Source organism: Peromyscus leucopus, chromosome 3, assembly GCF_004664715.2.
Source record: "Peromyscus leucopus breed LL Stock chromosome 3, UCI_PerLeu_2.1, whole genome shotgun sequence".
Lineage (NCBI taxonomy): Eukaryota > Metazoa > Chordata > Mammalia > Rodentia > Cricetidae > Peromyscus > Peromyscus leucopus.
In genome coordinates, this window is record NC_051065.1 from 137,279,715 (window position 1) to 137,301,494 (window position 21,780).

Consider the following 21,780-nt stretch of genomic DNA (forward strand, 5'->3'; position numbering starts at 1 on the left):
GTTTTGTTTTGTTTTTGAGACAGCATCTCACTATGTAGCTCTCACTGGCCTGGAACTTGCTGTGTAGATAACACTGGACTTGAACTCAGAGATCTTTCTGTGTCTGCCTCCTGAGTGATGGGATTACAGGTGTTACAGGTGTGCACTCTGTAACTGGTCAACATTGAAGTCTGTTGTCCTTTTCTTTCTTTTGCCTGAAGAGTGAGGTTTAATTCAAGGTCTATAGATACTATATTTTACTCATGGATCTTTAACTACTCTGACACCACTTGTTGTGAATGTCACCTTTCATTGATTGTGTTGACTTTCATAATGTTGGAAAGTTACTGGGTGGGTGCTTTTGTGGGGCTTACTTCTGTGTTATCTCTCATCCCTCTGGTCTGAGTGTCCATCCCTTTGTCAATACACTGTAAATATACAGGGAACAGGGAAAAGGTACCTGGCTTTTCCCGTTTTATTTCTCCTTCCCAGAATTGTGAACAATTCTAGTTCCTCTGCTTTTCCACGGTTATGGTTCAGAGTAATCTTATTGAGAGCTACAAAACCTGCTGAAATTTTGATAGCATTAAACTTGAATGCTAATGGAGAGAGGAATTAGTGTCATCACTGTGCTTGCTTGTTCAAGTGAGGAGTACAATGTGTCTTTCAACATTCTTAAGTCTTTGGTTTCATTCATTGAGTTTTTTAAGTTTTAGCCAACAAGTCCTTGTACATTTTCCCTGAGACCCACACTTAAATATTTATTTTAAGTTTTAGCAATTGTAACTGATATGTTCATTTTGCTTTTGATGTCCATGTCCATTGTTAGTACTTATAATTGAATTCTGTGTATTTATCTCATATGCTATTTGCTTATCTGGACTTACTTATTAATTTCAGATGATGCTTTTGTGAAGTTGTCTGGGATTTGTCGAGTCCATGCTGATATCTGCCAACACACAGGCAGTTTGGTATTATTTTTACAGTCTGTATGTTGTTTATTTGTTTCCAGCCTTACTTGCACTGGCTAGAGATTCATGCATCGTGTCAAAGAGCAGCAACAAGAGTCAGCCTTGGCTTGCTCTTGACCTTGAGCGTAAATCATTGTGCTTCACCAGAAAACATGTCATTTGAAGCAGTTCTTGCAATTGTTCCCTTTCAAGTTGAAGATGGCCGCTATTCTATATTTCTGAGCTTGTGGCATTTTTTTTTAAAATCAAGAATGGGTATTGAATTTTGTGAAATTTTTTTCTTCATCCATTGTATACCATGTCATTTTTCTTCAGTCACCCAGCTAATGAATTGTGCTAGTTGTTTTTCAAACATTACCTCTATCTTGCACCTCTGGAATCAATTCCCTCTGTCAGCTATAGCTACTGTTCTCATCACTGTGATCAAATAACAGAAAGGGAGAATGCAAGGGGAGGAGAGATTTGAGGGGAAACAATCCACCATGACAGCAAGAGACGGTGGCCGGGGTGGCTCTGGGCTGTGGCCAAGGAAGCTTGCTTAAACCTGGGCCAATAAGGAAGCAGCAGCCTGCCCTATGGTGACCTACTTTTCCTTGCTAGGTCCCTGCTCCAAAAGGTTTCAAAACCTCCCCACACTGTACCCCTAGTTGGAGACCTTGTCTTCAAACACCTTGGGAGGACATTTTATGTACGACCCATAGCGGGTCATGGAGCTTGATTCTGCTACAAGTACTGCATTCTATTTGCTAGACCCTTTCAGTAATTTTATGTCTATTTTTATGAGGGACATTGGTCTTTAATTTGCTTTTGTTCTTTTTTCAAAATGTCTTTTTTGTTTGTTTGTTTGTTTTACAAGATAGGCTTTCTCTGTGTAGCCCTGGCTGTCCTGGAACTCACTCTGTAGACAAGGCTGGCCACCTGCCTTCAGAGGTCCACCTGCCTCTGCCTCCCAAGTGTCTGGATTAAAGGTGTTCGCCACCACTACCCAGCTTTTCTTCTTGGTTTTGTTATTAGATAAATACCAGCTTCATAAAATGAATTGGGAAATAGTCTATCCTGTAGGCTCTGGACTGTATGGAATCAGCATGAATTTTTCTTTAAATGATTAGTATCATTGTTTTGTTTATTTGTTTGAAACAGGGTCTCATGTAGTCCAGGCTAGCCTCAGCCTTACTGTGTAGCAGAGGATGACCTTGACCTCCTGATCCTACTTCCTCCATCTTCCAAATGCCAGGGTTACAGCTGCCCACTACCACTCCTTGTTTTCATTGGCAGAATTTTCCATGAACCTCACCAGATTTGGAGATTTCTTTTTGGGGTGTGTGTGGTTTTCAAGTCTCATGTTTGACTTTCTTAATGGTTATATATAGGCTCACATTATTCATTTTATTTTTAGAGAGTTGTGGTGCTTTCTTAGTTATTTTTTTTCTGAGGCAGTGGTACAGTGCCTTTAAAGCGGTGGTTCTCAACCTGTGGGTTACACCTCCTTGGGCGTCAAATGATCTTTTCACAGGGGTTGTATAAGACCATTGGAAAACACAGACATTTACATTACTATTCATAGCGGTAGTGAAATTACAGTTATGAAATAGCAATGAGAATAATTTTATGGTTGGGGTCACCATGACATGAGGAATTGTATTAAAGGGTCGCCCCAGCACTGGGGGGTTGAGAACCACTGGTTTAAAGTGTCAGTAGTGTTAATTTGTGCTTACTCTTGTCTGCAGCACCACATTGCTGCCTCCTTGGTGTCCCCGGGCCCGGAGGAAGCAGTGCCTCCTTCCCGGTACTCATTTACGGCTTCTTCCCCTCTCTTTTCTTCGGTAGTCTTGGTTCATGCATTTCATTAATTCCTCAAACAATCAAGTGTGTTGGCATTGATTTCTCTGTATTGACTTTCTATTTTTGATTTTACTGATTTTTTCCCTTACCTTTACTATTTCTGTTTTTCTTCTTGCCTTGAGTTAATGGCTCTTCATTTTCCAGGTTCATTTTTTTTAAAAGATGTATTCACTTATTTATTTTGTGTATGGAGCCATCTCTTCAGCCCTTCACCTTATTATTATAATTTCTCTTGAGACAGTTTCTTACTGGATGCAGAGCTTGCTGACTGGCTAGTCTAGATGGTCAACACACCCCAGGGCTTCTATTTCTGCCTCTCCGGTGCCGGAGTACACCTGTGTGCTGCCACCATACTTGGGTCACATTTATACCCGTAGCCCTGATGTCTTTCCGGAGTCCCAGTCTCATACATCATCCTAGCTCCCACCATCTACAGCCCAACCATCAGCAAGACTTCTTAGTTCTCGAAGCACGTTTGGATTAATTTGCTTTCCCACGTTGACCATTTTTGCAGGAGTCAAATTTAGTATAACTTTTGCCCTGGACAAATCAATACTTTTCTAAATTGTCTCCTGGCTGCCCTGTTCTTTGGGGCTTAGAATCAATTCTCTATTGGTACCAGAGTGGTCTTTAAAATTATATGTCAACTTCTTTCCTATTGTAGTTAGAATGCACTGCACCTTTTAAAATAACGAGCTACAGATGCAGCGGCCCTGGCTTGATTTTCTGGATGTGCCCTCCTGCCTCCTGGGCCCTGCCAGGGACTCCCCCTTGCTTCCTGAGCTCAGTTCCGCCTTGGAGTCTCAGCACTGCCTCTTCCTCCTGCCTGCATGGCCGTTTTCAGTTCATCTCTCCTTGGCTCTGTCTTTCGTAGGGGTCTCAGCTTAATTTGTGCATCTCCCCATTGATGGCTAGCCTTTATGCTTCCACGGACAGGCTAGCATGCTCAGCTGTTGAATCAGGCAGGAAGATGAGTGTGGCGTTATGAAGGGATTTTGTAGACGTGGTTAACATTTACAACATTTTACTTTAATTAAACATGTACAACACTTGACATTTCCCTCAATAATGTGAGGGGACCTTAACTAATCACTTGAAGAATTTAAGAACAAAGCGGCAGTTACCCTGAGGGGCCAAAAATCCTGCCTCAAGAGGATACAATTGAGGGGCTAGAGAGATGGCTCAGTAGTTAAGAGTACTTGTTGGTCTTGCAGAGGTCCTGGGGTTCAGTTCCCAGCACCTACTTGTGGGTCACAACCATCTGTAACTCTAGTTCTAGTTCCTGGGGATCCAACGTTCTCTTCTGAGCTCTACGGGCACCAACATGCAGGAGGAGCATGTGCATGCATGCAGACAAAGCACTCTTCCTTATTAAATAAAATGAAACAATCTGAAAAAGAAAAAGAAAAGTTGACTCTTGCCTAAGACTTCCAAGCTGCTGCCCGCTCCACGGGCTTTGTGCTGGCTTGTCCCTGAAGTCATACCACTAGCTCCTTAAAATAAATCTCATTGTACGGAATAGCAATGTATTATATATTATGGATTATATATAAACATATATAATCCATACAAATGTATATATGTGACATTTTTTGTTTTATGTATATTATAAAACATGAGATATTTTCCTTTAGGCTCATTTTTGCCCCCCCACCCCCCAGCTAGGGCCTGGTTTCTGATAGTCTGCTAAAGACCCCAGAGTTAAAGTCTCATTCCCCACGTGATGCTCTTAGGAAAGGATGGTACCTTCAGGAGATAGAGTCCTGTGGGAGGTCTTTAGGCCATTGGGAACAAGCCCTCCAGAGATTCTGGGAGCCTGGCCTGATGGAACCCTGACCTGATGGGACCCTAGCCTGTTCTGTTTTTGTTTCTTGACATGTGGTGACATCTTTTTTTTTTGGTTTTTTTTTTTGGTTTTTCGAGACAGGGTTTCTCTGTGTAGCTTTGCGCCTTTCTGAACTCACTTGGTAGCCCGGCGGCTCAACTCACAGAGATCCACCTGCTCTGCCTCCCGAGTGATGGATTAAAGGCGTGCGCCACCACCCCCCATGTGGTGACATCTTACTCTGTCACATGCTTCCTGTCACTGACATCCAGCATCCTTTCCAGAGAACTAAAGGAGATGGGTGTGTATCTGACAGTGGATTGGAGCCTCAAACATGCAAGCCTGGCCGGGCGGTGGTGCTGCACGCCTTTAATCCCATCACTCGGGAGGCAGAGCCAGGCAGATCTCTGTGAGTTCAAGGCCAGCCTGGGCTACCAAGTGAGTTCCAGGAAAGGTGCAAAGCTACACAGAGAAACCCTGTCTCGAAAAACCAAAAAAAAAAAAAAAAAAAAAAAAAAAAAAAATTAAAAGCAAGCCTGGGGGCTGGAGAGATAGCTCAGTGGTTAAGAACACTGACTGCTCTGCTCTTACAGAGGACCCAGGTTCGATTCCCAGTGCCCACATGGCAGCTCACAACTGTCTGTAATTCCAGTTCTAGGGGACCTGACACCCATGGCAAACAATAAATAATAATAATAATAATAATAATAATAATAATAATAATAAACTTCGAAAGCCTGAAGAGACCTTTTTCTCTTTATCTACCTCAGGCACTTTGTAATAGTGACGTATAGCTGAATAACACACTCTTGCTATTAGTCTTTGCCCATGACATTCTCCAGCATTTCCCATGACCTCTGCTTCAGTTCCTGCCTCCAGCTTCCTGCTTTGGCTTCCTCTGATGATGGACTGTTACCTGCAAGTCAAATAACCCTTTCCCCTCCCCAGTTGATTTTACTTGGTCTTTCAGCACAGCAACAGAAAGAAAAGTAGGGGCCTGTAATCCAGTGCTGGGGAGGCAGAGGTGGATGGCTCCCCCAAGCTCCCTGGCCCACCAGCTTTGCTGAGCCAGTGAGCTCTCTGTTGGGCAAGACGGTGTACTGTAGACAGAACTGAGACAAGACGAGCTGTACTGACTTCTCTGGACACTGACTTTTGGATAAGCCATAGTTCCCCCTAAGTATGAAAGCCAGTCTGCCCCAGTTACCTCCTTCTGTCAAAACAACCTACTCCCTAGAAGTACCATCTCTCCAGAAACCAGTGTCTTAAACCTCAGTCATTCATGTCATCTCTGTCTGCAAGCTAGAGATTGGCCGTCCTGACTGTTCTCATATGAGCTGGTTTCATTCACATGACTAACAGTGGCCTGGTTGTAGACTGAGCATGCTCAGGAATTAAAAAATATCATATTTATTATTAAAAATATCATATCTATTAGTTGTGTATGTTCGCATGCACAGGCGAGCTAGTGTGCCGTGGCACATGTGTGGAAATCAGAGGATAACTTTGTGGGGTTGGTTCTCTCCTTCTACATTCTTTTTTACATGGGTCACAGGTATCAAACCTTAGCTCTGGAACTGCATCTTAGATCTGAGTAACTTAAAGATGCTAATGACTCTATTTCCAACATGAAGAAAGCTGCAATAATCCAAGTAAGCCCTCTTTAGAGAGGTACACACAATAGCTTTGCTCCTGATTAAACACTGGGAAAGCAAGGAGCTGGGTGATTCCGTACATGATCCCTTTGAACAGTTTTGGAAAATTAAGAATATAATGATGATGGTTGGTTGCTCTTAATATTCTTGGGCAAGAGATAAAGGAAGAAGATGAACTCAGAGGCTCACATTCCCTGACTAGTAATTGGTGGAAAACTCTGGGGATTAAATTGGAAGGCCACAGTGCGTACAGTGCTCAGTATGTTGACTACTCTTTTATATACACAGGATGTAGAAACTCTCTTTTGCTCATCTTTTATGGGAAGAGGAAAATATGCCTCTTTAATTATATGGCCACAGTCATATGTAATACTAAATTTCATACCATGTATGGCAGATAGCTTGGACACAGTGGTATATTCATGCTAGAAGGCACCCAGTATTATTATCATTTCTCTAAAAGACTGTTTTTTAAATTTTTAATTGTGCATATGCATGTTCCTGTGTGTGTGTGTGTGTGTGTGTGTGTGTGTGCGCGTGCGCGCGCGCGCGCGCACGTGCGTGAACATCCACTCATGTGAGCTCTCGAACATGAGTGGCAGGTACCTATGAAAGCCAGAAGCATTAGATTCTCCCTGAACTGGAATTACAAACAGTTGTGAGCCACCTAACACGGGTGCTGGGAGTCAGACTTTGTGCTCTGGAAGAGCCGTATGCGCTCTTAACCATGAGCCATCTCTCCAGCCTTGTATTAATAGCTATTCTAACCCACAAAGACACGGTGTTGTTATGACTTAGAGCATTTTTCCAGTTTAATGTATTCCAGTCTCCTTCCCTTATTTATACCACTTCAATGTCATTCTCCGTAGCTGAGTTGGGTGGTGATTTTACAGTTAGGGACAGAGGTGTTAGTGTTTCCTCTGCATATGCAGGCCTGAGAGTGCTCCTCAGGGAAACGGAACCTTCATTAATTGCTAAATACGTAAGAGGCTGCATAAAGAACGAGCGTGTTGCATATTACCCCCCCCCCAATGATTTGCTTCAAATCCATTTAGGAAAGATAATCAGGGACAGCATTTTGAGATTTTGTTTTAATTTTAGTGAGCGTGTGGTAAGACCATTAAAAACATTTGGTTATAGAGCTTAGAGATGAACACATTTTATCTGCTTCTTCTAGCAGGTTCTTTAATGTAATCTTGTCTCTGTAATTTTGAAGCGGAAAGCAATGTCTAAATTGAAGTTGCTTTTTAGTGGCTTTGCAAACCCCATCTGTGCTGTCTCAACAGCTGTCCTTCCTCTTCCTTGACTGATGTGCCCGTGAGGTTCTCGGTCAGGTGGTGAAGGAAGAAGGGGAGATACCGGCCGGCTTCGTGATCGTCTGCTGCATTGTGTGGTGAAACTTGAGTGTCATCCGACAACATGATAGTCATGTGCTTTTAGTTAAGCAGTCTGAGTAAAAGAGAGTACACGCTTTCACGGTTTTCTTGAATGCCACTTAACTATTTCTTGACCTCTCTACTGGCACCTCTGAATGTTAAATAGAAAGATGTTTATATTTCTGTATGATCTAGGCGTTCTTTCAAATTTAAATATTTTATTCAGTATAGGTTTTAAAGAATTAATTTTGATCTGGGTCTAATCTCAGCACTCAGAAGGCAGAGGTTCAAGGCCAGCCTAGTCTATATAGCGAGTTCTAGACCAGCAAGAGTTACATAGTGAGACCTTGTCTCAAAAAAAATCTTGTATTAATAAATAGTGTTGCATTAAAGGTACATATGGTGGTACAAGGCTGTAACCCCAGCATGGAGGTACAAGGCTGTAATCCCAGCATGGAGGTACAAGGCTGTGTTGCTGGAGGGCTTCTCTCCAGGTTCCACCAAGCCCTGCAGTCCCACAATCCACGTATAAAATAATCACTCAGATGCTTATATTACTTATAAACTGTATGGCCGTGGCAGGCTTCTTGCTAACTGTTCTTATATCTTAAATTAACCCATTTTTATAAATCTATATCTTGCCACATGGCTGGTGGCTTACCGGTGTCTTTACATGCTGCTTGTCCTGGCGGTGGCTGCGGTGTCTCTTCCTCCTTCTTCCTGTTTCCCCAATTCTCCTCTCTCCTTGTCCCTCCTATACTTCCTGTCTGATCACTGGCCATCAGTGTTTTATTTATATAGAGTGATATCCACAGCACTTCCCCTTTTCCTTTTTTTTAAAAGGAAGGTTTTAACTTTAACATGGTAAAATTACATATAACAAAACAATTATCAAGCAAGAATTACAGCTACAATATTAAAGAAGATGTCCTATCTATCTTATATTTGTGAGTTTAAGGTTTTATATCTAACTTATCTTTTATCATAACTGAGGAAATTACAACTATCTAGTTTTCAACCACATCAAAGACCTGAGAAGGAACATAATGGTACCTGAGAAATGGTAGACGGATGCAAGCAACTTCGGGAATCTTGCAAGAGTAGACCAAGACAGCTGGCAGCCTGGACAGTCACCTAATGTTTCTCAGCATTGTTGGTGCATTCAAATTGGCTACAGGCCTAGAGTATCTGACAGACCATTTTCAGAAGCAGGAATTCTGAAAGACCATCTTACCCTGTCTTGGCAGAGTACAGTGGTCGCTTTCCTTGTGTCCCGCTTGTCCAGAAAGGACAGCATTGCATTTGTACTGTCAGCCATCAAGGCAAGGGCAGTTCTTTGCCAGTAGGCCATTTTGTGCCAAAAAGACAAACTTCCAAATGGAAATGTCTTAGAAGCCCAATATTCTCTCGTGATCAAATTGGTGCAGCCAGGAGCAATTGTGTCTCATGTCAACAGAATTCTAAGTTATTTAAATGCCATATTCTCTAGGTCTATGAAGTGTTTGAAGATTACCTATCTATCTGAAATATATCTATGTATACCTAGAAGACTTAACTAACATGGCTACAATTATGATTATCATAGATGACTAATTATTAATCTATTTCTTAATTATCCATTACAATTTTAAATGAGTTACATAAACATAATACCTCAAATAAGAATAGAAATATATATATATATATATATACATACAGTATAACAAAATTAACTTCAAGTTTGTATCAATAAACTAAAATTTATACCAATGTAAAACATTTTAAACAAGTTGTTCTTTAAAAGTAGGTTCATTAATCTACCTTTTTATCTTATCATCTCTATATCCTATATATCTATATCATATCCCCTTTTCTTTTTTAGAAAGAGATCGCATTTATAATCAACTTGTTTTAAATAAAAATATTGATTTTTGTCTGTCCCACACCAGAGGGCTCTTCTGATTTGGGACAGAAGAATCTCAACCATTTTTTTTTTTTTAATATGTCTGGGTTTAGAGGGAGAGTGAGCCAATTCCACCTCTAAAGCCAGCTTGGTATATTTGGGAACTTGGGTGTAGCATCTCTTACTACTTCCTGATGGAGGGGAGCACTGTATCTTATGGGGATGCAAAGAAAATTTTAGGCCTATGGGGTAGTCCATGAGGCTGTATTGTGTGAACCAGTTGCCTTGAAACCGTTCTGGATGTTGATCATCTGGGCCATGGTGTCATCGGAGACCTTTCAGGGGGTCTTGGCTGGTGAAACCTGATGTATCTTAATCTGGAACAAATCCATAGCCTCTGGCTTTCTGTGGAAACAAAAGTAGAACCTCTTTTCCAAAGTAACATATCCTTATATCCAAATTTTGAAGTCAAGGTACCTTTAAAATTTACATTTTGGCATAACTGAACAGCTTTTACAATCAAATGTTTTTCTTCAGTTACGGATATCAAAGAGAACATAATCCAGATTCTCTGTGTGGTAGCCATCTTTACGTGACTTATTACCTTTAGTGTTTTTTTTTTTTTTTTTTTTTTTTTGTTTTTTGAGACAGGGTTTCTCTGTGTAGCTTTGCGCCTCTCCTGGGACTCACTTGGTAGTCCAGGCTGGCCTCGAACTCACAGAGATCTACCTGGCTCTGCCTCCCGAGTGCTGGGATTAAAGGCGTGCGCCACCACTGCCCGGCAAGTGTTTTTTTTAAACACTTTATTTTTAGATACTATTTGTTTATATAACAGTATGTATATATATATATATATATATTTTTTTTTTTTTCTGTACCCAATATCCGCCACAGGTACAGCTTCTGGAAAGAGTCTGGATCTATGCAGCAGTGTCTTGAATGAGGGAATTGCCATCATTGGCTGTCGTTTCATTATAAAGCCCTTTCAAGCTTATTCGACTAAACAACTGCATTTAGCTCCCAATTCTGTGGGTTGGCACTGGGAATAGTGACCAGCTGGCTGGTTATCCTGGTCTCAGCTGGTCTCCTTTGTCTCTCTGGTCAGAAGATAGTTTGGCTGAACATGGCTAGCCAGGTCAGGACGGAAGTGAAACCAATCAGGCACTGGGACATCAAAAAAGCTTTGTGTTTAGAAAGCTCACTCCAAGAGTGAGGATGAAGGGGAGCAAAGCTTACAAGACTGTTCTGTGGATTTGAGCAGAAAATCCTTAGGGCTTAACGAAAGCATCAGCAACTGGTAAGTTAAGGAAGGGCCGTGACTCGACTGCATTAATAAAGGCATTTATGTGATCCAGGACCACACTGTGTATTCCATTGCCAGACTTCTGTAATGTCCTGTAATCGTCTGATTTCCCCTAATTGTCCTGATAGCAGCACTTTAAAAGTAACAAGCCACCTCTTTTGTATAGCGTCTGTGTAATCTATGGTATTCAGCAGTTACGAATAATGCTTTTGTCAATATTTTTGTGCATGTATTTTGGTATGTACATTTGCATTCCCCTCGGCTATCCACATACCTAAGAATGGAATTGCTACATCAAATAGCTACTCTGTGCTTAATTTTGTAGATTCTGCTAAGTTCTTTTTCTCAGCAGTTGCAGTGGTTTGGGTATGATAAAGACTCACTTTGAGGATTGAGTTGCACCCAGTTGGAGGCACTATTGATCGGTGATTTGGTCCACAGTTAGGAGGTGGGGGCTGGGTCTTTGAATGGTAAATCTTGCCCCTGTTCCTTCCTATTTGTTCTCTGTGTTTCCTGCTGTTGGAAGGTGAACAACCTGCTCAGCCATATGCTCTCTTCACCATGATTTAGATGAAGGCCCACAGAAATCAGTATGTTCAGCAGACCCTGGAGCTGAGCCGTTGGGACAGTGAGCCAAAACAAAGCTGTCCACTCCTGAAGTGGCTTTGGTCAGGGGTTCTATGAGAGAGTTGCAAGCCTAGCCAGCACAGCCACTGTGCCAATTCACAGTCCCTCAGTGGCTTCATGACCATGACATTATGTGGAATGACCAGACTTAACCCCACCTATCTTGATGGAGACATAGGAGGACCTCATAGATATAATGTACATTTTACAGACCATTTATCTTTGAATTCACCGTTAACCACAAGTTTTTTTTTTCTTCTTCTCACAATCCTAACATGCTAAACATTCCTCTTTATACTCAAAGGTAAGGGTGGCCATTACCACTTATCAAGGAAGCCTCACCCCTAGACAGGGTTTCTTTGTGTAGACCTGGCTGTCCTGAAACTAGCTCTATAGACCAGGCTGGCTGCAAATTCAGAGATTTGTAGCTCGAGTTTTCCTGCCTTGCCCACAGTCAAGACAAATCTTTGTCACCCGCCAGTCCCACATCTGCTCAGACCCAACCGAGTAAACACAAAGACTTATATTGCTTACAAACCGTATGGCTGTGGCAGGCTTCTTGCTAACTGTTCTTATAGCTTAAATTAATTCATTTCCATAAATCTATACCTTGCCACATGGTTCGTGGCTTACCGGCATCTTTACATGCTGTTTGTCATGGCAGTGGCTGGCAGTCTCTCCTTCTGCCTTCCTGTTCTTTCTTTTCTCCTCTCTGTTAGTCCTGCCTATACTTCCTGCCTGGCCACTGGCCAATCAGTGTTTTATTTATTGACCAATCAGAGCATTTGACATACAGACCATCCCACAGCATCTGCCTGCCTCTGTCTCCTGAGTGCTGAGATTAAAAGCTTATACCACCACTGCCTGGCAAAGGTTTGCTGTGGGATGTCATTCTGTATGCTGTGAATATGTGTTGCGCTGATTGATTGATAAATAAAATGCTGATTGGCCAGTAGCCAGGCAGGAAGTATAGGTGAAGTAAGCAGATGAGGAGAATTCTGGGAAGAGGAAGGGCTGAGTCAGGAGTCAACCAGCCAGACACAGAGGAAGCAAGATGACAAGCCAGAACTGAGAAAAGGTACCAAGCCATGTGGCTAAACATAAATAAGAATTATGGGTTGCCGGGCGTTGGTGGTGCACGCCTTTATTCCCAGCACTCGGGAGGCAGAGCCAGGCGGATCTCTGTGAGTTCGAGGCCAGCCTGGCTAAAGTGAGCTCCAGAAAGGCAAAGCTGCACAGAGAAACCCTGTCTCGAAAAAAAAAAAAAAAAAAAAAAAAAAAAAAAGAATTATGGGTTAATTTAAGTGTAGGAGCTAGTCAGTAATAAGCCTGAGCTAATGACCAAGTAGTTATAATTAATATAAGCTTCTGAGTGATTATTTTATAAGCAGCTGTGGGACACAGGAAAGCTTCTAACTACATAGGTTCTCTTAGCAACAGATGGAGCTCACTACAGAAAATGATAACCAATCAAAATGCAGAGTCGTGAAATCCAGTTCCAAGTGATACATTTACAAATACTCTGTAGCTAAGGCTGGGGGAACACATGGAAGAGAGGATGGGATGGTTATAAGAGCCAGAAAACCAGGGGTTTTGTGGCGAGATTGTGTAATCAGAAGCTACAGCACTGAAGTCTCACCTGTGTGACTGTCTAAGTGTGTGCTGAACAAGGACAACAGTGGACACGTCAAAGTGGACTGGGAAAGGCACACAGAGCCTCAATCCTACACAAAGAACCACAGGCAACCGAGGCAAGCTGGGAGCGGGAAAGGTGGTCCTTTCCAGGGAAAAGCTCAGTATTTGGTTATCCAATACCCAATGGTCAGCTCTGAAAACATACACACAAGTAATAGTATACAGGCTGAGCAGGGTATATCGAGGTATATAAGAGTTTGTGCATGCACGTGGTGTGTGTGTGTGTGTGTGTGTGTGTGTGTGTGTGTGTGTGTATGTGTGTGTGTGTGTGTGTGTAAAATAACAATTAATGAAAAAGATACCATGAATTTGAAAGAGAGCAAGGAGAGTTACGTGGGAAGGTTTGTAGGGAGAAAAGGGAGGGGAGAAATATAATTGCATTATAATGGTCACTCTAATATGTGATACCCTATTGCTGTTTTCTTTAGATCTTTCCCTTTCACTCCTAGCCAACCTTCCTCCCTCCGTCCCCTCCCTTTCCCCCTCTCTCCCTCTTTTCCTCCCTTCCTTTGTTCCTTCCTTCTTGCAGGATCATTCACTATGTAGCCTAGACTGGCCTTGAACTCTTGATCCTCCAGCTTCAGCCCCTCAGGAGCTGGGTTTACAGGTGTGCACTACCATGCTTAGCTCTCCTGGCTCATTTGAAAAACAGAACTTCTGACTTTTAGTATAACACAGCACAGCAGGTTGCTGTTTCTTCAATACTATTATGGTTTTTCCAGTTTGGCAAGAAGATTTGAGCTTTGCCTTCTGAAAAGCTGTATGTGAGCATAGTATTGCTCTCCCCAGATAAAGGGCTGTGCATCTCATCCAGAATCTTCTCCTGCCACCCAGTCAGGAGTTTACCTGTTTCGTTTCTCTGTTTTCTCTTGGGCTCTGGTGCGCACTGCTCTGTTTTTAACATGCTCTATCCTACAGAAGGTTCCATGTGCACTTAAGATTACACATTCTGACTCTGATGTTGTTTGGAAGTTTGTGTATCCTGGATCTATGAGTGCCCTGTATCTGCTCTGGTTTACTTAGCTATTATTGAGCTCGGGAAGCTGAAATTCCTGCTAATACTATATTGTTAAATATTTCTGTCTTAAGTTCTAAAGTTATGTCAAGGTGGAGATTACACACAGACACAGACATACACAGACACAAACACAATGCCTATTTTTATCCCTTTATTTCATCAACTTCTTCAAAATTAAACCTCTAGTTAGGTTAATTTCTTTTTTTCTTTTATTTATTCTTCCATACAATACTTCTCTCATACAACACACACACACACACACACACACACACACACTCACACATACTCAAACACACTCACACTTCTTGCTCTGTAACCCTGGCTAGCCTAGTACTTACTATGAAGTCCCACTGACCCTGAACGCTTGGCATTTTTTCTGTCTTAATTTCTAGAGTGACAGGATTATAGGTCCTCACCTCATGTCTGGCTTATTTCAATGTTGTTTTTTTTTTAAAATTTAAATTAATTTTTTTGTTTATTTTGTGTGCATAGGTGTTTTGACTACATGTTACAGCCCGGCGTGAGCCACCATGAGGGGCTGGGGACTGAAGAACAGTCCCTGCTCTCAGCCACCCAGCTGTTACTCTGCACTGGGTACATACATAGTTGTCATTGTTTTGTCTTGATGGTTTGATAGTTTTGTCACTATAAAGAGTCCTTAATGTCTTCTGGAAGTCTTTTTTTTAGACAGTGTTTCTCTGTGTACCTTTGTACCTTTCCTGGATCTCGCTCTGTAGACCAGGCTGGCCTCGAACTCACAGAGTGAGTTCCTGCCTCTACAAATAATGCATATGGTAAGAGGCTTGAATCCAGAATACTTAAGGAGTCTTATACCTTATAAAAAGACAAATAACTTCTAAGTTCTTGATATGGAAAAGAGTTTCTCCAAAGACAGTAAGTTTGCCAGTAAGCACATAAAAAGACGTCCAGCACCATCGGTTATTGGGAAAGAGCAATGAAAACTACAAAAATAAATAAACAAACAAATAAATAAATAAACTTCACATCTAGCAGGATGGCTAAGATATAAGGTTTGTGGGAAACCGTGACCTTCAAACCATGCTGGCCATAGGTTTCTATTTGGCAAAACAGTTCATACTATTAAACCTAGGGGTGGCATATGGCCCAGCAACTCTATCCTAGGTATGTACAAAAAGAAGAAGAAGAATTACAGTATAGTGAGCACAAACACTTGCATATGAATGTTCATAGTAGTGCAAAGCTCAAAAACTGTGGAAAGTCCCAGCATATGTCCATGACTATGATCATTAGATCATAGCATATGATCATTAGCTTTAGTGCTCTCTTGCATTCTTTTGAAAGGCATTAAACAGTTTTTTTCTTATATCTTTAATACTGCTTTAAGCTATTAGTCTTCCCCTAGAGTATGCATCATCCCTGGAGGTTCTGCAGTATCAGTTCAATGGGTATAGTGGACAAAACCAGTTTCTGTTCTATTGATTAGCTCTAAAAATCATTTCATATGTTGTCTTTGGCTAGAGGACCCAACCAATGTTAAACCGATGAGATCAGACTTGCTCTGGCTCTTAGTCAGAAGGCTAGGAAGTGATGAGGATGCCCTTGGATTTCTGATCCTCTTGGCGTGGTTTCCCAGGTGCTGCTGGAGGCACTCTCCCAACACTACAGGTACACACCACCAAACTATTCTTTTTTTCCGTTTTCCTTTTGATTTATTCTTCTCTCACACAATACATCCCCACCACATTCTCCCCTCCCCGCCTTCCTCCCAGTTCCCCCCACCTCACCTTTTCCCAAGATCCACTGCTCCTCTGTTTGTTCCCCTTCAGAAAAGAGCAGGCCTCCCGGGGATAGCAACTGAATGGCATAACAAGAGGCAATAAAGCCTGTCTTACAAAAAAACTTCAAAATCTTTTAGCTGGTTTGAATGTATCATTTTGCTTTCTTGTAGCTTGTACATTTTCTGCTAAAAAGTAAAATTTACTTATAGTCCAATAGAGATCCCTTGTTTGTGACAGTTACTTCTTACCTGGCCCCCTCATCTCTGCCTCTGACCCCACCCTGAGATTGCACTGTGCAGCCCCAAGCTGGCCTAGAACTCACCAGATAGCCTGGGCTGGCCTAAAATTCACTATATAGCCTGGGCTGGCCTAGAACTCACCATATAGCCTGGGCTAGCCTAGAACTCACCATATGCATAAGTGATTTATAGGTCCACATTAGAGAGGAACTGCTGTTCTGGGCCCACTGATTCCAATGCCGATCTCATCTAGGAGCACCCCCCCAAACAGTGTTTAACAACCATCTGCTATCCTGTGACCTGCTCAAGTTAATGCATTGTTAACTATCACCGTGCTGTGTTCGTACATTTGTTTTTCTTCTTGCTTGAGCCTTTATTCTTGAATTTTTCCTGTTATCAATTCAATGACTTCTTTGTAAGTTATTTGGGTTTTCTAGATATGTATCATATTATCAACAAATTTTATTTTTTCTCAACCCTTATAAGTTTTATTTTATTGTATTTAGTGTGTATGTATGGACTTGCATGTTTCAGGGCACAGGGGTGGGGGTCAGAGGACAACTTGCAGGAGTTGGTTCTCCCCCACACCTGTGTCCTGGGGATTGCACTCAGGTGGTCAGTCTTGGGCATATTTCCTCACGTACCGTTACGGGTAAGGCTTGTTTCCCCAAATACGGGTGCAGTTCACTGACGGTTTTAAATGCATTACCATAAAGTGTTTTAAAAATATTACTTGATTGAATTTTTATATCTTGATGATCTATTATAGCTTGACGTTTTTATTATTAATTTTGTTTGCACATCATTTCTATTTTTGTCTTAATTAGTTTTTCTTTTTCAGTAATCACCTTTTTGAGATCATGTTAGCATACCACAAAATTTATATGTCATAAAATTGTAAAATGTGTGAGTCAACGTTTAATATAATCAGAGTTGAGCAGCCAGTACCAATATTTAATTTCATGACTTTAAACAATGTTTCTCATACATTTTCTAACTGTGTGTATGTATGTATGTATGTATGTATGTATGTGTGTGTATGTATGTGTGTGTGGATGTACGTATGTATGCATGTGTGTATGTATTTATGTATGTTTGTGTGTATGTATGTATGTATTTGTATGTGTATGTATGTATGTGTGTGTATGTATGTATGTGTGTGGATGTATGTATGCATGCATGTGTGTATGTATGCATGCATGTGTGTGTATGTATGTATGTGTGTGTGTATGTATGTATGTGTGTGTGTATGTATGTATGTGTGTGTATGTATGTATGTATGCATGTGTGTATGTATGTATGCATGTGTGTATGTATGTATGTGTGTGTGTATGTATGTATGTGTGTGTGTGTATGTATGTATGTATGTATGTATGTGTATGTATGTGCATATTAGTGCAAGTTCCTGTGAAGGCCAGAAGAGGTCTAGATCCACTGCAAGATCATTATTCATTCTTAGCAACCCTGCGCCATCTCTCCAGCCATATCAGGACTTTTTTTGTTAGCCTAGCAGAGACTACCTGTTTGCATCTAGGGACCCTGCCCGCCCCTTGACTTAGCCCTAGGCCGGTGTGTTGCTTTCCCCGAGTTTGTTCATTCTGGATGTTTCATCTCAATTGATTAATGCAAAGTGTGGCCTTTTAAGCCCCTGTTCTTTCTGCCATCAGCGTCTCATGTCGAGTGATCCATCAAAAGGACACTGAGAATTCTGCTGTCCCGTTAGTCATGGACATATGCTGGGACTTTCCACAGTTTTTGAACTTTGCACTACTATGAACATTCATATGCAAGTGTTTGTGCTCACGTATACTGTAATTCTTCTTCTTCTTGTATATACCTAGGATAGAGTTGCTGGGCCATATGCCACCCCTAGGTTTAATAGTATGAACTGTTTTTGGCAAATAGAAACCTATGGCCAGCATGGTTTGAAGGTCACGGTTTCCCACAAACCTTATATCTTAGCCATCCTGCTAGATGTGAAGTTTATTTATTTATTTATTTATTTGTTTATTTATTTTTGTAGTTTTCATTGCTCTTTCCCAATAACCGATGGTGCTTGGGCGTCTTTTTATGTGCTTACTGGCAAACTTACTGTCTTTGGAGAAACTCTTTTCCATATCAAGAACTTAGAAGTTATTTGTCTTTTTATAAGGTATAAGACTCCTTAAGTATTCTGGATTCAAGCCTCTTACCACATGCATTATTTATAAACATTCACTTCATTGTGTTGGTTTTCTCTTCAGTTTGTTGATGCCTTTGAAACACAAATGCTCCCATGATGACATCTTGTCCGTTTGTATTGTCTTCTGCCTGTTCTGATTTCGGTGTTCTACCTAGGACGTCACCGGCTGACATGTGATCATGAAATTTACTCATATTTTAAAATGTTATAGCTGTAGCTATTGTAGGTAGAACCATGATCCATTTTGAGTAAATTTTTGCATATGGTGTGAGGGAGGGGCTCAGATTCATTTTTTTTTTTTTTGCATATGGATGGCTAACTCACTTGTTGAAAAGAATATTCACTTGAATTTTCCTGACATTTCCTGTGAATCAACCTATCATAAATGCAAGGGTTGATCTCTGGTCTTTTGATGCTATTTTATTGATCTAGATGTCATCTTTAAGGATTGATCCCTTGCCTTTACCAATCTTACATGTGTAATATGATTTCTTTATTTTTATTGTTTGGTGTTCATAAGCACTTTAAATTTGTGACTTCATGTTTTTAATCCTTTGGAAAATTGCCTTCAATGTGTTTTCATATTACTGCTTTTACCTAATTGAGTATGGTTAAACAATGTCATTATAATTAAGTCATTTCTTGAATAGGACTAAAAATCATACACAGAGACACACATGCACGTACACACACACATGCATATATGCACACCCATACCCTCACATGCATGTATATATATATATATATATATATGCATTGCACACACATGCATGCACATATATGTACACACAAATGCACGTGCATACACATAATGTAGATAATTTAGAGAACGTTCTTTTGCTTTTCAGTGCATTTTAAGGCAGTATCTAGACAGTATTCAGTTGCACATATGTGGTTTGTTTAAATCGCTCTTTATTGATGAAGAGCTATAATTCCTGTTTTTGGAGTGCATGTCTCCCTGCGTTATCTTTTCTGCTTCTTGGTAACTCATGCCCATCTTCTCTAAGTGCAAATACAAAAGCAGTAAAAACTCCCTCAGAATAATTTACTCTTTCTCCTCGGTTTTGCAAACCCCTTCTTTGGCAGTTGTTATCACGGATTGTGAGCTTTGGTTTATCTGTCTATATATTTTTCTTCCCAATGTGAACCTCTTATGATCAAGGGTTACGCCTGAGTTATTTTTGTCTGCCAGTTGCCTAGTAAGATTTTTTAAACCAGTAAACACTCAATAAAGACTGAATAAATAAATAAGCCTTTCCCCCAAGAGATCTCTATCTGCTTGTCCTCCATGCTCTGCGCATTAATTGTATCAATTACTTTAAGTGTTCCATTGCTGATTGCTGAAACTGGGCACAGACTTCAGACCATTTATAACCACACAGCAGTTTTATTGCAAGCAAGAATACAGGGTGACAGTGTCCAGAGAAGGATACATATATTTAAATAATCCAGAGATTTCATGTTCAGGTTTCTGTCCTTTCCTGGCTGGGTCAAATAAGACACACTTTGTCTCAGGCTCTGGAGCCGTAGTCATTGTGTCTGGAAAGCCCCTTAATACCAAGAGGTTCAGAGGCTGCATGTCCTACTCAGGGTTTCTGTTGCTGTGAAGAAACATCATGACCAAAAGCAAGTTGGAGAGGAAAGGGTTTATTTGGCTTTCTCTTCCACAACACAGTCTATCATTAGAGGAAGTTGGGACAGGAACTCAAACAGGGCAGGAACCTAGAGGCAGGAGCTGGTGCAGAAGCCATGAAGAAGTGCTGATTACTGGCTTTCTCCACATGGTTTGCTCAGCTTGCTTTCTCTTTTTCTTTCTTTTCTTTCTTTTTTTTTTTCAAGACAGGGTTTTCATTGTGTAGCCCTAGCTGTCCTGGAACTTACTGTGTAGACCAGGATAGCCTCAAACTCACAGAGATCTGCCTGCCTCTGCTTTCCAAGAGTTGGGATTAAAAGTGTGCACCACCACCACCACTGGCCTCAGCCTGCTTTCTTACAGAACTCAGGACCACCAGCCCAGGGACAGCATTACTCACAATGGTCTGGGCCCTTCCACATCAATCAGTAATTACAAAAGTGTTCTACAGACTTACATACAGCCCATTCTTATGGAGGCATTTTCTTATATTTTTGGTTGTGAGCCTAGCCTTTAACGGCTAAGCCATCTTTCCAGCCCCGGAGGCATTTTCTTAATTGAGGCTCCTTCCTTTCAGATGACTTTAACTTGTGTCAAGTTGACATAAAACTGTAGCTAGAAGTTTTCCTGGTCTCGCTTGGCACCAAGGTCCCACAGCCATTTATAAAATTCCTGTGTCCCACCTGGTCCTGCAACTGCTTAGACCCAAGTAAACACACAGAGGCTAATATTAATTACAAATTGCATGGCCATGGCCTATGGCTCAAGCCTCTTGCTAGCTAGCTCTTATATCTCAAACTAACCCATTTCTATTAATCTGTAAGTTGCCATGTGGCCATGGCTTACTGGTCTGCCGGCATGTTGTTCCTTTGGTGGCGTCTGGTGTCTGCTTTTTCCTCTCCTTTCTCTTCCTGTCTATCTGTTTGGATTTCCTACCTGCCTGTAAGCTGCCTTGCCACAGGTCAAACAGCTTTATTTATCAACCAATCAGAGCAACACATTTTCACAGCATACAGAAAGACACTCTCCCATCATAAAACTGTCTAGTGCACTGCCCCAAGACCTTGTTACTTAGAAGGAGCTAGCCATACATTAGAGTCATGTGATCAAGCGTAACTCTCAAGTTGCCTGGCTCTTCTAAAATTAAGTTCAGGTTACACATATCATGGATTCCACTCCATGGATTTAGCTAACTGTAGATGGACATTATTTGAAAAAAATAAAAACAGTACATCTCTACTGTGCATATGCAGACTTCTCTTGCCATTATACCCTAACTTCAGCATCTAAAGAGAATTTAAAGTATACAGAAAATAAGGTATGTACATCAGTGAATTAGCATTGAGAGTCCAGAAATAAACCCCTGTATCTATGGTGAATCAATGTCACACTATATATAAATAAATACTTTGTCATTTTATATATGAGCAACCCAAGATTCTGGTTTCAATGGAAGAACTTAGAACCCAACTGTCAAAGCTACCAAGGAAGCCATAAATCCAATTATTTTTATTTTTAAATGCTGACAGGCTGATCCATCATGGCCACAAACAACTCATAGGCTCATGGCTATAGCCTCATTCACTTTTAGTTGATATAATGTGGGACAGAGGTCACTATCAAGTATCAGGAAGATTTGGAGATGAGCACTTTGACACAGTTAAGATGATTTTCAGACACCAAGAGAAATGTGATATTGGGATAGCTCCTTTCGCTTTGAGAGCATCACATACCCTTTTGGTCCTTGACCTGTAAAGCATCAGTGTTTAGCTAAACCAAACCCAAATTTCCTT

General features: G+C 41.1%; 1 long non-coding RNA gene and 1 other non-coding gene across 3 annotated transcripts in view; one reads left to right on the forward strand and one right to left on the reverse strand.

Moving 5' to 3' along the window:
• LOC119087651 overlaps positions 1 to 21,780 on the forward strand; it is an 86,655-nt gene that overhangs the window by 44,177 nt on the left and 20,698 nt on the right. The gene's annotated exons all lie outside the window — the stretch shown is intronic.
• Positions 15,556 to 15,744, reverse strand: LOC114695071. The gene has a single exon (XR_003734798.1). It is a non-coding gene; the product is annotated as a U2 spliceosomal RNA (small nuclear RNA).